Source organism: Desmodus rotundus, chromosome 4 (assembly GCF_022682495.2).
Source record: "Desmodus rotundus isolate HL8 chromosome 4, HLdesRot8A.1, whole genome shotgun sequence".
Classification (NCBI taxonomy): domain Eukaryota; kingdom Metazoa; phylum Chordata; class Mammalia; order Chiroptera; family Phyllostomidae; genus Desmodus; species Desmodus rotundus.
The window spans coordinates 117,420,530-117,437,192 of record NC_071390.1 but is presented as its reverse complement, the minus strand read 5'-3'; positions in this window follow the sequence as shown (position 1 = coordinate 117,437,192).

Below are 16,663 nucleotides of genomic sequence, written 5' to 3'. Positions count from 1 at the left end.
CAGTTCTTCAGGGATTTCAGGCTTTGGGTAACCAATGGGAAAGTTTTTCCATGATGCACATACTCATCCTCTTCCCCCACCGACGCTTTCCACCCTTCCTCTCCCCCTCCTGCCTTCATTCCCACCATAAATACTTACTAAACACCTGCTACATGCCACAACACACTTTTAGGTCTTGGCAAAACAGCAGTTAACAGGAAGTAGTGAAGGGGTTCAGAACACGTCATTCCAAAATATGCTGCTTTGGCACATTATTTTGAGCCGAAGTCGCTTGAAAACAACAGGTACAAGAAGGATGCTCTGACCTCCCCTCTTCTTTCTGAAGACAGGAGATGAAACTCCCACGTGGAACATGCTCTCCCTGTACCAGAAGAAAGACAACACTCTGATCACCAGAGAGGAGGAGTTGAGGCCGAGAGAAGTGTGTACGAGCAGACCCTGTTAAAATAACTCTTATCTTCCTTCAATTCCCCCCAGATATTTTAGTCAAAAAATAATTGCCACTCTTTTTTCAACCTAGCATATAAGCACTTAGGCCTAGACATTTCTTTGGGGGTTCCCTTTCCTCTGAAGATGTCCATGTGCATGTAAGTTTTTAATAAAATAAAATGTGTATGCTTTTCTCCTCTTAATTTGTTAAGACGGTTTTAAGCAGGAACCCTAAGAATGTAGAGGAGAAATTTTTACCTCTGTTACAGTAGCGAATAAATAAAACAGAATGTTAGATGTGCTTTGGGGAAATATAAAGCAAGCTGGCAGGAGAGGGAGTCAGGGAGTGCTGGTGAGGGGCATTACATTTTAAGTAAGTGTCAGGGAAGGCTCATTGGGAAGGTAATATTTGGGCAAAGGCTGAAGCAGGTGAGGCAGGAAGACTTGCAGATATCTGGGGGCAAAAACAAATGGAAAAGTGCTCCTGGTGGAGTGTGCCTAGAAGTTCGAGAGCACCAAGGATCGGGGCTGGGATTAGGGGCAGGTGAGTTGTGCAAAGGCAGGGGTGGATCCTATTTTCTTCCAAATTTTTATAATTTGTGTATTGTGATTTTTTGCCTCAATTTTGATATTATGTTAAAATATTATTTATCTTGGTTACTAAGTTTTTCGGTATTTCAAGGCTGATGCCTCACGAGCTTTACTCTAGTCGCAGCCATGGAGTTTATGTAGGGACTGAAGGGGTGAGTAGGAAAGAGCAGCAGGAAGTGAGGTCAGAGAGAAAGGAAGGTGGTGATTCTGAGGAGTTCGGTTTATTCTCTGATTCGGATGGAAAGTTGCTGGAGGGCCATATTCATTTTCTGTTGCTGCTGTAACAATTGTCACAAGTTCAGTGGCTTAGCCAACATAAATTTGACCTCACAGTCCTGTAGATCAGAAGTCCAACACAAGTCTCAGCAGACTAGAATTACAAAGCACACAAAGTGTAGCCCCGTGGCAGGGTGGCATTCCTTGCTGGAAGCTCAGGGAGAATCCGTTCCCTTGCTCATCAGTTTGTTAGCAGAATTCAATTCCATGCAGTTGTAGGACCAAGGTCTCCTTCTCTTTGCTTTTGGCTTGTGACCCCTTTCTCTACTTCCCAAGTCAGCAGTGGAGAGTCAAGTCCTCACAGCACATTTCTCTGACCCGCTCTTCTGCTTTCCTCTTCCACATTTAAGGACTCACATGTTTCAATTTTGCCCATCTGAATAATCCAGGACCATCTCCCCATCTCAAGATCCATGCCCTAGGCACATCTCAAAGTCCCTTTTGCATGTAAGGTCCCTTTCACAGGTGCTGGGGATCAATGTGGACAGCTTTGGGAGATGGTCTTTCTGTGCACCTTGAGGGCTTTGAGCATTGGAGCAATGGTCACTCTAGCTGCTCTGTTGAAAATAATTGGATGAAACAACTATGGGACATTTACACGATGGAATTCTACTTGGCCATAAAAAAGAAGAAAATTTTACCCTTTGTGACAGTATGGGTAGACCTGGAAAACATTATGCTAAGTGAAATAAGCCAGTCAGAAAAAGACAAATACCATATGATTTCACTAATATGGGGAATCTAATAAATAAACTGAACTAATAAGCAAAATAAAGACAGACTCATAGGTAGAGACAATGCCAGCTAGTGAGGAGGTGGGGAAGTTAGGGGGTAGAGGGATTGAGCAAAAAGGGAAAAGGACTCATGGACATGGACAGCAATGTGGTGATTGCTGGGGGGAGGAGGATATAAGGGGATTAATTGGTAACGGGAAAAAATACAATAAAGATTAAATCAAAAGAAAAACACACACACAAAAGAAAATGGTTGGGGGGGAGGGGTAAAGAAGGGGTAAGGAGAACAAGAGAAGAAACGGGGAAAGTGGTAAGAGGCTAAAGCAGTGGGGGGAAATGATGTTGACTCCGACCAGAGGAGGGGATGTGAAGGAGAGAGAGGAGGTTAGATAATGTGATGATACATTTTATAGCTCAGCTCGGCTAGGCTACAGTCCCCTATTCAATTCAACATGAATCCAGGTGTCACGATGAAGATATTCTATGGATGTGATTAAAGTCTCTAATTGACTAAGTGAAGAAAATTATCCTTGATCCAGGTAGGCCTGACTCAATCAGTTGAAAGGCCTTACGAGCAGAGCTGGAGAGATTAAGAAGAAAATCCATGTATTGAAAGCAGCTTCAGCTGGTGCTCAGAGTTCCTGCCTGCCTGTCCTGAGCACCCACCCTGTGCATTTCAGAGTTGCCTAACCAGCCCACATAATTATATAAGCCGATTCCTTACAAGAAATCTAATATATGTACACCCTACTGGTTCTGTTTCTCTTGTTGAACCCTACATAGGCATACTGAATGAATCATGCGATTTAAATTGTTATAGACACTGACTGATGTCGATAGTGAATAAACTCTGAATGCAGAACCAACAGGATATGCTGGTGGACGAGAAGTGGAATGTGAGGATGAGAAGAGTCGAGGATGACTCCAAAGTTTTCACACTGCGCAGCTAAGGTAGAAATCGCTCTGCGTGAAAGCCACCTGAAGGAGCCCATTCAAGTGTCAGTGAGTGAAGAGGCCCCATTTACCCTTAAAGAAGCGCCTTTCAGAGGGAGGACATGCCGGGCAGGAATGGCTGGGTTAGCCTGCCAGGCCTGAGGTTGGTGACCGCCGGTCCAAGCGGGAGATAGAGAATAAAGTCAGCACTGTGTTCCATGCCACTCATCCAGAACTATTGTGGTTTTCCATTACATGTGGAAAAGCAGAACTTTTTACTGTTCTCTACTGTGAGCCTTCCCCCTTCCCCTCCTCCCATTGAACCCTGAGCCAAAATCAAGCGAGGACAGACAGCTTAATGGAGGCTTTATGAATAAATGTTTCTCTGTGGACTTTTTTCCTTGTGAAGGAACAGGGTGTGCTTGAAAGTAGAAAGTGAAGCTGTTCTTTTGTTTTGGAGGGGTTTTTTGTTCATTTCTTAAAATCTTGCTGGAAGGCAGAAAAGAAAAAGAAAGAAAAGGAAAGAACATCATTTGTCACTTGTACTGCTCTGGTTAACACGATGGTTGGGCCCCTGAGCCCTCTTCAGGACCCCCAACCTGGCACTGAATAAAAACTGAAGAAATGAAAGGAACTTTTCCACAAGTCTGGCAGCTCAGACACATGCTGAGGTGACAAAGATGTGTGGTAGCAACCCACACGTGGAGGCCTCCACTTCCTTGTACCTTCCAGAAGGCAGCAACCAGAGCTCCGCAAACCTGCAGTCCTGTTCAGGCAAACCTCAGCGGCACAGCAGCTCCACGCAGAGAATCTCAAACCTCCACCCCAGCAGGGGACAGGGCGGGCGCCTCAGTTTCTAGCCTAGTCATTTCTAATGTAAGGTTTCCAGTGGCTCTTGGATAAATAAATCAATAGAGAGCATCTTTAATCTGAAGGGGACTGAACATTGTGCTTTTTTGGTTTATGTCAACAAAAGTTCCCACCCTGAGGTGCTGTAAGAGGAGAAACTTTATTCAGGTGAACAGTTTGCAACCTAGGAGCCTTGGCCTCCTGTGGAAACTGAAAGTTGCTCCACCCAGACAAAGGGGAGGTTGCTTTTATAAAGTTCCCACCCTGGTTCCTGATTGGTCCATTTTTATGCAAATGAGGATCCCAAATCACACAGCTTGCATGGTCCTGATTAGTTGGCTTCCTGCGCTCTGATTAGTTGTTATGGAGCCGCTCTGATTTGTCAGTACAGATGCAAATGAGCATATAGCTGCACAGTTCCAATTGGACTGGGTAGGTCTCCTGCCACTGGTTGAGATACAGTACCAGGAGCTCTCTTATAAACGTCAACTAAGAAGGCAGGAGCACAGTTTAGGAGGTTGAAAGCTCAGTCTGGCTTTTCCTTAAAATACAACGTGCGTGAAAGGCCTTTGTCAGCAATGGCTGAGAGCTTCTGGTTATGGATTTGGGCCCAGTTAATCACAAGAAGTCCTTCTTGACAGATATATTCCTTCTTGAGGTTCACACATACAAATGACAAAAGACTTCACACTGGGGAATACTTTGTTAAGCAAACTAGTTTCCAGAGCTCTCTTCCTTTCCTGTCCTATTCTATGCTGGACCACCAGTTAGAAGTCAGAACCAGATCCTTCTACCCAGAGAAGGATCCGGTGTTTGTTCTTCCTTCAAAAGCCTAGCCCTCAAGTTTCAGGTGGACTTTTATGATTTCTGCAGGGTCTTTGCTCTCCTGCCACCTGAAATACTTACTCATTGGTGAGGTCAAATGAGACAAAGTCCTTATCGCCTCAATCCATACTGTAAAGAAAGTGAAGTATTTTTGTCCCTCTGCCCTTGATCTCTACAGGAAGGGAAAAAGCCCCAAGGAGTCTGGTTTGGAATAAAAACATGCACCACACAAGATTTTTATGAAGATTAAATAACTTAGGCCAAAGTATTTTGAGAGCTGCCAAGGGCCCCAAAGATAAAATATACAGAAGTATTGGCTGAAAGCCGACCTATGTCGACAAGCATAATGCAGATGTAAGAAGCTGAAATAGCCTCTGCAGTCTCTGTGGGTGGTAGCCAGACAGGGATGTACAATCATCGCTGATGGGAAAAGGAGTCTCCCAAGAGAAGAAGACAAGAAGAGATTCTTGGCCCAACGAAATACTAAAGAATCAGAGAAATGGCGGGCAGCAAAATAATAAGTGATAAGGATGTAAGAGACCTGTGGAGTTGTCCTGTTTCTGTTCACCAGGGTTACACATGTCTGAGGGACACACTCAGTGCTAAGGGCATATCCCAGAGACTGGAGAAAACCATCCCTGAGGAGTCCTTGTCACCTCTGTGCTCATGCATGAGATGAAGGACACCTAGAGCATGGGATTTGGGAGAGCGCAGTTTCTACATGGTGCTTTTCTGTTAGCTAAACTTCTTTTCTGATGATCTTGTGCTATGCATGCTAGGAAGAGAACTGAGCTGGCCATGCTTGTTCTGCATTTCAGCTATTCCCAGAAGTGCTTGGCAAAGGGAAATGTGGGTGGAAAGTGTGGCAGCAAAAATGCTTGGAAACACACAGAAGAGCGCACTGCCGGAGAGCATGAAAATAAAGCTGGTGTAAATTGATTGATGACTTGCTATAGGCCAGGCACTAGTCTAAATATTTTATATGTATTAGCTCATTTGATCCTCGGTACAATCCTATGAGGCAGGATGCTTATTTCCCTCACTTAATGGGTAAGGAAATTGAGGTACAGGGAAGTTCAGTAATTGCCCAAGGTCACACAGGTAAAGCCAGTTTTCAAACTCAGATTACCTAGCTGCATAATTAATTAAGTGGATATAGCATAAATCCCTAGCCTGTCTCCAATTAGGAAATGGGGAAAAAACAAGCTAGCAAGGGCGAGAATCATTTATGTTGACTAGGGTGGCCTTCTGAAGATACAGCGTTACAGCTTAGAATGTTAAAATGCTTTGGCCACTGCATCAGTACAGATGTTTTTGGCTACGAGGAACAGAGTATCTAACCAAAATTAACTAAATAAATAAGGACACTATTTCACATAGCAATAAGCTGGATTCACTCCAACTGAATTGGACCAGTGATGTCTTCAAGGACCCAGATTCTGTCTTGACTCTGCCATCCTTGGTGCATCAGCAATGTCTCCCTCCTACTAACAGGGTGGCAGCAGCAATTCCAGGCACCACGTGTCAACAAGATTCAACTCCCTGAGGAAGGAATCTTCCATGAGACCCTCAGCAGACTTTACAGATCAGTTGGATTATACTGGGTCTCGTATCTTGCCTTAGCTGCAAGGGAATCTGAGGATACAAGTAGCTAGAATTCACAGCTCTGTTGGAAGGACAAGCTCCTCCAGCAAGAAGGGGGTGGGATGAGAGGTGCTGTGCCACTGATTCACCACCTACTTAGTACTTTTGTTTTTACTTTTCTTTATCTCTAAATGCACAAAGGACAGGTCAAGGTTATGACTGAATGCAAATTGCTAAATCATGACCAAAAAAACAAAAAAAACCCCACCTCATACCCATCTCCAGACATGTTCCTGACCCGAGGTTGAGCTTAAAACCCACACGGCTCAAAACATCCACTTCTGATGCCAGTCACATGGCCCTCTGAAGAGACTGTGCCAACAGTCCCACCTGCCGCAGCATCCCCAGGGTGTTATGGGTGGTGGCAGCCCAGGGGCCCCAGGTTCAGTCCTGTCCTGCTTCCTCCCCACCTGTAGAAAGGATCTGTATCTGTTTCTCTCTCTCTTATTCTTCGATCTCATATCCTCCTTCCCACTCTAAAGAGAGAGCTTATCAGTGTGGCCGAGATTTAAATTGGGTCATTCTCTGTTAACGGAATTTGTGTAAAATGCTAGAAATGAAGTTCCTAATGGCCACTAGAGAAAAGTGCTACTATTTCCAGCACCAGAACGACAGGACTCGTGCCTGTTAGAATTGAGTTCAGCTGCAACAGGGACATTAAACACGGCTTTAATGTGACTGGGGTGTCCTTCTCTGGCATTTAAAGTCCTGACTTAGCAGTTCAGGGCTGGTCAGAGGGCTCCACAGCTAGGGCATCCTATTACCTCATCGAGCTGTCGTACCAATTAAATAAGGTAATTCATGTGGTGTCTAGACATCACAAACTCTCTCCTTCTATTTGATAATGAAGGTAATAATAACGAATATTAACTGAGCTTCATTTGTGTTCCAGACCCTGGGTAAGGGCTTCTGTATATTAACTCATTGAATATTCACAACAGCCCTGAGAGGAAGGGACAGTCATTATCCCCATTTTGCAGATGGGGACACTGAGAGATGAGGGGTCCTGGTAAACATTGCCTAGTCAGTTAGTGCTGAGCTGTGATTCAAACCGAGCCTGTCTGCTTCCGGAGCCCAAAAGCCTAACCACCAGGCTATTCCACCACCTCTCATGTCAGAGCCCTCCTATCAGCTGTCCCCTTCACTCCTTTGGCTGTAGAATAGTCACAATGTAACTGGGAAAGCAGAGCATATATCAAAAAAAAAGGTGAATTTATAATACAAGGCAGTGGGGGTTACATGTCAAATGAATGGTGCAAGTCTGGTAAGGGAGAAGTGGGGGAGGAGGGTGTCACAGCAGGGAGGGCGACTAAGCTGGGTTACGAGGAACATGCAGGGTTCTGAAGACTGCAGGAGGGTGTGCCAGGCATGGGGAATGGCATAGGCAAAGACGTGGAGGTGGGACAGGAGATCGCATGGTTAAGGAATAACAAGGAAATTATCCTGGCTAACTTAGATTCTCACAGAGGAGTCCTGAGAGAGCAGTGTGTCAGTGAAGATTGGCATTAGATTAGGAAGGAATCTGAACGTCATTCTGAAAAGCTGAACTGCATTCGGTAGTCATTGGGTGGTTTTGAACAGTGAAATCATGTGATGGAAGTGGTTTCTTTAGGAATGATGTGGTGGTTATGGGAGGGGAAACTTAGCAGCAGGCAGACAAGAGGCTTTTGAAATTATCGAGACATGAGGCAATGAGAACTTAAAATGAGGTGTTAGCAGCAGGCATGCCTGGAATGGCAGGGATGTGAGAGGCGTCCCTAGAGCAGAACTGAGGTGCCTAGTGACTAGAGCTGGGAGCGAGGGAACAGGAGGAGTCAGGGACGATGGCCAAAGCCTGGTGACTGGAGAATATTGTTATAAACAATGTCTGACTGCCCGCCCAGTGAGCATCTTCATGTACTCACCCTTCTCCAAGAGGACTCGGACCAGCTGGCCATCTTCTCTTTCTTCTTGGCTGCAAAGTGCTGTTTCCATGAGAGAAGACTCTAGAATGGAGGGGAAAGCAAGGACTTTGGGTCAAAGAGAGAGGAATTTAAACCTGCTCTGTCACTAGCACGGCAATGTTGGGCACATTTCTTAATTTCTCCGAGATCCAGTTCTCTTTAAAATAAGGTTGATAATACCACCTGAGGGGGTATTTGGGGAATTAGATGATAAACACAAAGCACTTAGTATGGTGCCTGGCACAGAGTAGATGCTCAATAATAATGACTAACTGGTTGAGCTTACTACACACACTGTTCTAACTGTTTTACCTACATTCACTCATTCATTCCTCAAGACAGTCCTGTGAGGGAGATACTACTATTACCTCCAGCTCACAGAGGAAGGAAGGAGGCCTAGGGAAGACACAGAACTCACTAAGGTCACAGGCACAGTGTGAGGCTGAACCAGGGCTTGACCCTACAGAGTCCAGCTTCAGAATCTGCATTCTTCACCACTATGCTGCCCTTACATTAATAATCAGAGCTATAGTTTGCACTAAAAGGAGGCAAGAGTAGCAAAAACATTTTCTTTATGGGGGATGCCAAAGTACATAACCAGAATGGCTGGATCACTGACCTGAGAGAATGGATATTGGCCATACTCATAGCTGGCTGTGCGGGGTCCCTTTGGCTGCTGACGGTAGACAAGGTGCATCACAGAGTGGTCCCAGGTGAGGGGAGGAGTTAAGAGACTGGCAGGTCCTCTCAAGGCTCACAGCAGTGGCTTTAACCAATTCATACAGAGAAATTTCAACGTTAACTTCCAGCATGGCAGTATGGATGGTGTGCCAGAAAAGTAGCGGAACTAGTTACTCTTACCAGGGTTCTCTAATCCATCTGTGGACGAAACAAACTATGATTTTTAAGGACATTCTCAATTTTCATATTATATTATTTTTTAGTAAATAAAATGTATTTATTATTAATACCATGCTTACATTATTTTTTTAAAAAGGATTAGAGGTACCTTGTAGTAAAACAACTCTTTAAAAAATAATATCATTAAAATATGGATAAATAATAAACAGTGTGAATGTAAACATCTTATGCCTGGAAACCTAAAATAAGAATACAAAGTACAACTGAGCTCCAAGGTTGCCTCTGAGATTCCTAGAAGCCAAGATGAAATGAGAACTAGAATGAGTTTCTTAGAACTGATTATGAAAATAGACCTAAAAGCGTAGATCCCTGTGATTAGAATTTAGGTATGCAGGACCAGGATGGCATTTTCATATGAAAAGAGAAGCTTCAACTGGTATTCTTGCCCACGAGCTATTCCACATGAGCGTTATATAATCAAAGTGAAACCTGCCTTACCAGATATAGTTACACCGGTACAAAGCCAATCACAGCTTTAAAGCGAATAACTAAAGAAAAAAGCAAGGAGAGGGGTATGCTTGGTATCTCAGGAGAGGAGATGTGATTTGGATTTGCTTTTTGCTTCAATGGCCTGACTAAGAGCAAAATGCTATTCAAGATGGCATTTAAATTATAGTAAATAAAATAATTTGCATGCCACTGATTTCTCTCCACTCAAGTGTAGGACTAGCCGATTACATGCAATCTTCTCCCACCAGAGGAAAAAGTGAGAACTCCCATTCTTCCTGGGGAGGCTGCCACATAAGCTGTCTGGGATTCTTTCCTGTAGCACCTTCCTAGAATTAAGGGAAGACCTAAAGGGTTGCAATGATTGTTTATTGGCTTAAGACTACACCAGATTTCAGGGGGCTTCTTTCCGATGGATCCTATGACCAAGAAGATCAGTTTCTTGGGGACTAGAAGAAACACTCTCCACACCTTTTCCCTGTTGTTCATGTGACCCGAATGTCCCAGATCTCACCATCCAGTGCATACAAAAGAGATCATACTGCGATGCCCAGCTGCTGACTCGGGGCTTCAGATCCCAAAGGTTCTCCTTAAGATTTCTGGGACTCTCTAGGGAGTGTTTTACAAACACTAACACTCAGCTGCTCCCAGTGGGCATCTATCCGCTAAGCATCATCCTTGCTTGCTGGGCATCTGCTAACTCCTGCCTTTCCTGCTGCTCCCTTTGCAGAGCGAAGGGAAATGTAGATGTCAGCTTCTGGAAAAGGGAGAAAGGGTTATGGCTTGCACTGGACAAAGTTTTTGTTCATGAGACAACTGACACCTGGGCCTGCTCCTCATTTAGTACATCACCTTGCACAGGTCACCTTGGTGCTTTAATGATTGGACAGCGTTTTGAAAATATCAAGTGCAACATAAGTGCTGGGGCAAGAAAGCCAAGGAGTTGTGGCTTCCTTGCCGAGGCAGCAGGATGTGCCAGTCTTTTCTTATCACTTTAAACCTCCTTCGGAGTGAGAACAATCTTGAATCCTTGCAGTCAATAAATTGTTCTTAGAGCCAGCAGAGTGAACCAAGTTGCTGGATAGGTGAGCCCAAGGTTGCAAGGAGGATGAAGTCTTGGAAAATCCTAAGCAACTTGAAGTTATTTAACTGGGGGCATAGGACTGCAGAAAATTTGGGAAGGAATGAGGCTCCATAACCAACATTTGTTAATTACATTTTAATAAGAAGGACATTTAATCTTAAACTACTCTGCAGGCTTTAATATCCTTAATGAAAATATGTACTTAAATTTTAAAGAAGGTGCTTAATAGGTAAGAGAGAATGAGAAGGACCATGGAAAGGAGAAGACAGACATAAATTTCAAAAATTTTAGTGGAGATTGGGCCCTGCTCCCCCATTCATATTCTCAGAAGCCATATCAAAAGGAGCTCCTTCCTTCAAAAAAATCAGAGACATGTTATGGTTGAATTGTGTCCCCTCAAGATTCCCATGTTGAAGTCCTAACCCTCAGTCCCTCAGCGTGTGACCTTATTTGGAAGCAGGGTCATTGCAGATGTAATTAGTTAAACTGAGGTTGTACTGGAGAGGAGAGCACGCCTTACTCCAGTATGACTGGTGTTCGTATAGAAAGGAAATCTGAAAGAGACCCAGGCACTCCGGCAGAACGCCATGTGGAGGTAAAGGCAGAGACTGGACTGGTGCTTCTATGAGACAAGGAACAGCAAAGATTGAAACAAACCACCAGAAGCCAGGGGAGAGGTGTGGAACAGATTCTCCGTCACCACCCTCAGAAAGAATCAACCCAGCGGACACCTTCGTCTCAGATATCCAGCCTCCAGAACTGTGAGGCGATCAGTTTCTGCTGCTTAAGCCACTCGGTCTGTGGTCCTTCATTACGGCAGCCCCAACAACTAATGCGGCACATCGTACCCTGATGAATCAGAGGTAACAGGGGGAAGAAGAGATCAAAGGTGGTTAACACAAGATTCTTCAGTACCTATTACACTAATTTAGAGATTCATTTAGCTGCATATATTAATTTCTTAAAATACAAAATTTCCTTTAGGCCTTGGCCAGGTAGCTCAGTTGGTTAGAGCACTGTCCCAGTACGCCAAGGTGGCGGGTTTGATCCCCAGTCAGGGCACGTACAAGAATCAGGCAATGAGTGCATAAATAAATGGAACAACAAATTGCTCTTTCTCTCTCTCCCTTCCTCTCTCTGTAAAATCAATAATTTTTAAAAAGTCTTTTAAAAATGTTCTTTAAAGGGTATGATTATCAGTTATTTATACCTTACGGCACATTGTACTTTCCAAAGGTGGCTACAGTGTCTCCCACCCCACACCACTCTGCTAGAACCTCACCATTTCTCCGTTAAGAAGTAAAACTAAATCCCCTTGAATTTAGGTGGGCTTGCGACTCACTTGTGGCCAACAGAATGTGGTAGAAGTGATGCTACATGGCTTCTGAGGTCACGCTGTAAGAGCTGATGCAGCTGCTGCCTTGGGAACTGAAATGCTTGCACTGAAGCACCTGACGGCCCTGTGGTTGCCATGCTGGGAGGAAGCCCAAACCAGCTCTTGCGGAGAGACACCCAGCAAGACTGCACCTCTCCAGCCGTTCTGCTGTTGCAGATCCCACAGAAGGGACTCCAGACCAGAATCTCTCCCCAACTCAGGCTCCCGTCCACTGACACAGGGACACACAATAAAATGATTGTGGTTGATTTAAGTCACGAAGCTTTGGGGTGATTTGTCACACAGCAAGGGCTAATGGGCACGCCTTAATGCATTACTCTGATAATCAAACTTCTTGACTTGTAAATGAACTGTTCCAGAATTCAATTTTCTTTTAAAAAGAGCAGGCGGCACAGGAGAAAAGATGATTTGGCAACCTAGAAACATCTACTTCGCAAATTTCCCCAGAGTCTGGAGAGCACTTTTGTGTGCCACCGAAAGCCAGCGGTGTCACAGCCCTTGGCATTCACCCCACGTTGACTTTCGAATGGAAACAGGATTGGAACCCCCTGATCACACTAATGTTTAGGGAAATCAGTGAACTCTGCTGGAGAGTCTTTTCTGCTCTCTCCTCCCAAAGGTGACCTAATTATGTGAAATTGTGCATCACTTGCCTCGGACAGGAACCAGTCGGTTATCACTGGTACCAGAGTGTTGCATGCTGAATTTTCCAACTTTTGAAGACTTCTACTTTCAATCAGAATCTGGCACTAATTTTCATAGATTCTTACTTTATTTGTGATGGGGGTGGGAAGGCCAGAATGGTGAAGATATTTGCACTTTGCATAATTTCCAGCCCTTGGCATATTCCTACTAAGAGCCCCCACCTGTTGTTAGTGCTGACATAGCTCCACTCAATTATGAAGGACCATTTCACCTTGTCATTTCATCCCCCAGAAAAAGCCTGGATCCCTTTGATACCTTCATGTTCCAAACACTCCCTATCAGCCTGCAGCTTGTTTTCTGTGGTGTCTTTGATGACAGCCTTCTTCTCTCAGGGCATCCGAATAAGTAACTCCCACCCCTCACTTTTTGTCATCGGAGTTCTTGCTTGCTGCTTCTGGTCTCCCAGACAGCCCTCAGCCTGTACTGCCAGGGATTAAGATGCCTGTGAAATCCACCCTTGCGCTGCAAATGTCTTGCAAAGGAATCCTTTGAAAACTTGTCTTCTTGTCCTTTTTCAGCCCTGAAACAGTAGTTACTGGCAAACAGTCATACAGAACGTGGCTATTAGTTAAGCATCTCTGTGGACAATAGCTGAAGGGCAACAAAGACGCTGAAAAGGCTCCATAATCCCTTATTCTGACTCCCAAGTAGTAGCTGCTAAAAGTGACTTCAGCAAGCAGGCAGCTGACTGCTTCTGCCATTTATCCACATCCGAAGATCCCAGGACCAGTAGAGTCCTTCATCCACCCTCCTGGGTAAATCGGGGCCTGCTAGGCTTTCTGAAACCTGCAGGGGCCCTCAGGTGCTGCCCTCACACCTACACTTGGAAAATTCAAAATACATTGGGAAGAGGAGACAGCTACTCCTTTTTGGAACAGAGGCATAAAGACATTATTTTTTGTTACCCTGTCCTCTCTTTTCTTTCTGAACAATCTTTGGATTGATATCAACCTTACTTCTAAAATATCCTATGAGGTTAGTATCCTCCTTTCACATGTGAGGAAATTAAGGCTCATAGAGGTTCAGTTACTGGCTAGGAAGTGACAGAACTAGGATAGTGTGACCACCCAGCTGGGACTGGGGGACACGGGCAGATGCAGGACTTTCAGTGTTAAAACCGGGACAGTTCTGGGGAAGCCAGGAAGGTTGGTCACCCTAGGTTTGAACCAGGTCTACACTGTCTCCAGAGCCTTTCCTCTCATCCTTGACCCCATCCTGACTTGTCCTTAGCCTGAGATCAGGCCCCGGGACAGAGGGGGCATCTACTAGGAGTGTCCTAAAGAATGCAGAGTTCGCTGTGCACCCCAATGTTCATAGCAGCACAATCTACAATAGCCAAGTACTGGAAGCAACCTAAGTGCCCATCAGCAAACGAGTGGATCCAAAAACTATGGTATATTTACACAATGGAATTCTACGCAGCAGAGAGAAAGAAGGAGCTTATACCCTTTGCAACACCATGGATGGAACTGGAGAGCATTATGCTAAGTGAAATAAGCCAGGTGGTGAGGGACAAATACCATATGATCACACCTTTAACTGAAACATAAGCAACAGAAGAAAAAAGCAAACAAAATATAACCAGAGACATTGAAGTTAAGAACAATCTAACAATGGGCAGGAGGGAGTGGGGAGGGGACAGTGAGGAGAGGGGATTACAGGAACTACTATAAAGGACACATGGACAAAATCAAGGGGGAGGGTGGAGGTGGGGGAGGGAGGTGGGTTCAGCTGGGGTGGGGTGGAGGGATGGGGAGAAAAGGCATACAACTGTAATTGAATAACAATAAAAATTAAAAAAAAAAAAAGAATGCAGAGTTCGTTTCCCTTGGAGTCAGAGAACAAAGTCAGGGGCATCAGCCCTGGGAGATTAGCCAGGACACCAGGGCCTCTCACTGGAAAGACTAGTCTGTGAGCCGACTCTGCAGAGAGGTGAAAGCCGGATGCAAGAGTGCATACCACCCACCAATTTTATAATTCGCTACATGGGAAGACATTTTACAAGACAACTCAAATCGTTACCCACTGCACTGCCAAGGCCTAACTACAGAAACCACAAAGAAGGTAGGGTTCTGCTGAAATGCCACAGCAGACCTGCACTGAATTAGTTAACAAAATCAGACCATGGCATATTTTTGCCAAAAGAAGAAATCTAGACCTTCAGACATTTTTTTTTCCAGGGATGATCTACAGTTCCTCTCTCCTTCCCTCTCTCCTTCCCTCCCTTCCTCCCACCCTTCCTTTCTTCCTTTTCACCTTCCTACCCCTCCCATCAAAGGTTTTCTCTTTCAAGTTGTCTCCCTGGATCGCAGTGGAGGGCCAGGAACTGACCAAACTCCTGGTAAAAGCCTTATAGCTGGAGCAGGATCCTGGTCGCTCCCCCTACACACACACACACACAGTGCCAGGTGTTACCTTCTTGTTGCTGGATCCTAGGAGATCTAAGGAGGCCCAAGTGGTTGAGGGGGAGGACTCAGGACCCTTGGGAGTGGCTGCTTACCAAGGGAGTGGAGGGTTTCAAGTTTCTAACAGTAGTGAGGTTATACCTGGGCACTGAAACTTTCTCTCAGTCCCAGTGTGGTAGCCGACCTCCCCCTATGGCTGCTTGGGGTCCTTCCTCTCCATCAACCTGCTCCTGACTCTCCCCTTGGAGGACAGAAGATTACAACAGAAAGGACCTCAAGAGAGATCAGTTAGTTCGACTCCTTCCTTATAGAGAGGGGTCAAGGCACAGAGAGGAGATGTGAGCTTCCAAAGTCACACAGCAAGTCTACCTAGGTGTCTCTGAGGTGGGGGCACATGAGGGAGGGAAAAAAAGGCCTGTAGCTTCTAATTAAAACTGCTTATTTCCCTTCAGCTGATCCATGATTTTATCCTAAATTATTTTCAACCCTTTCTTTACAGTGTCAAACATATTATATATATACATATATACTTCAAACTTTATTTTTTTTGTTAGCTCCATTCTCCTTCCTTATTTCTTCCTCTTCCCAAGTAAAAGCATTTATAAAAATCAAGTGTCTTATATAAATGGTGCACAGAGCTCCAGGTTGGGTGCACCCCGTGGGGTGGGGGTGGATCCTGCTCTTCCTCTCTTGCCTGGGCTCCCTGAGCCTTGCTAGCAAAGGCAGAGCGACACAGGTGATGGGAGCGGGAACTGTGCCTGTATTTGACGCCCAGTCCAGCAAGCTTTCTACCAGAGAGCTCCCCACCCCCTGTTTTCTAAAAGCACAGGGCCCATCCCTGAAAGTTCAGTAGTGGGTGTGGTGGTACTCTGTCTTCACCCTGTGTGTTAGGGGATTACAGTCAGGCTGAGGTGGCCCTAACCTGCAATATCTTCCCATCACTCGGGACAGAGGCAGCCGCCAAGGTGAGGCTCCACCCCCACCCCTCTTGAGAATGTCATCGTGCTGCTTCTGGCGCTGCTCCACCAGCAACAGCACATCCCCCTGCTGAGAGAGGGAGAGAAATGAGGCATTCATGGGGAAGAAAGATGCCTGCCCCCTTCCTCCTTGCACAGACGTGCAATGCTCCCTGTTACCAAAGACCTTCTCTTCCAACCAATAGCATGAGTGGGTTTTCGAAGGAAAATAGTGCTCGTGACCTCCTTCTTCATTAGACTCCAGGTGAAACTAAATGGAACAAAGAAGAAACTGTGGTGTTTAAGTCAAAGAGCAAAGGCACCATGGGTCATACCAGATGGGACAGCCTTCCCCAGGCACCTTCTGTGATGGATGTTGCTGTGGGTGTAAGTATCCTAACTTCCAGTCATCAGGTGACTCAGGCCCCCACGAGGACAGCACACGAATTAAGTAAGACATTCGAATGCATGCTTAGAATGAAAATCCGAAAGGATGACCTAATTACTATTAGGTATACAAAGAAT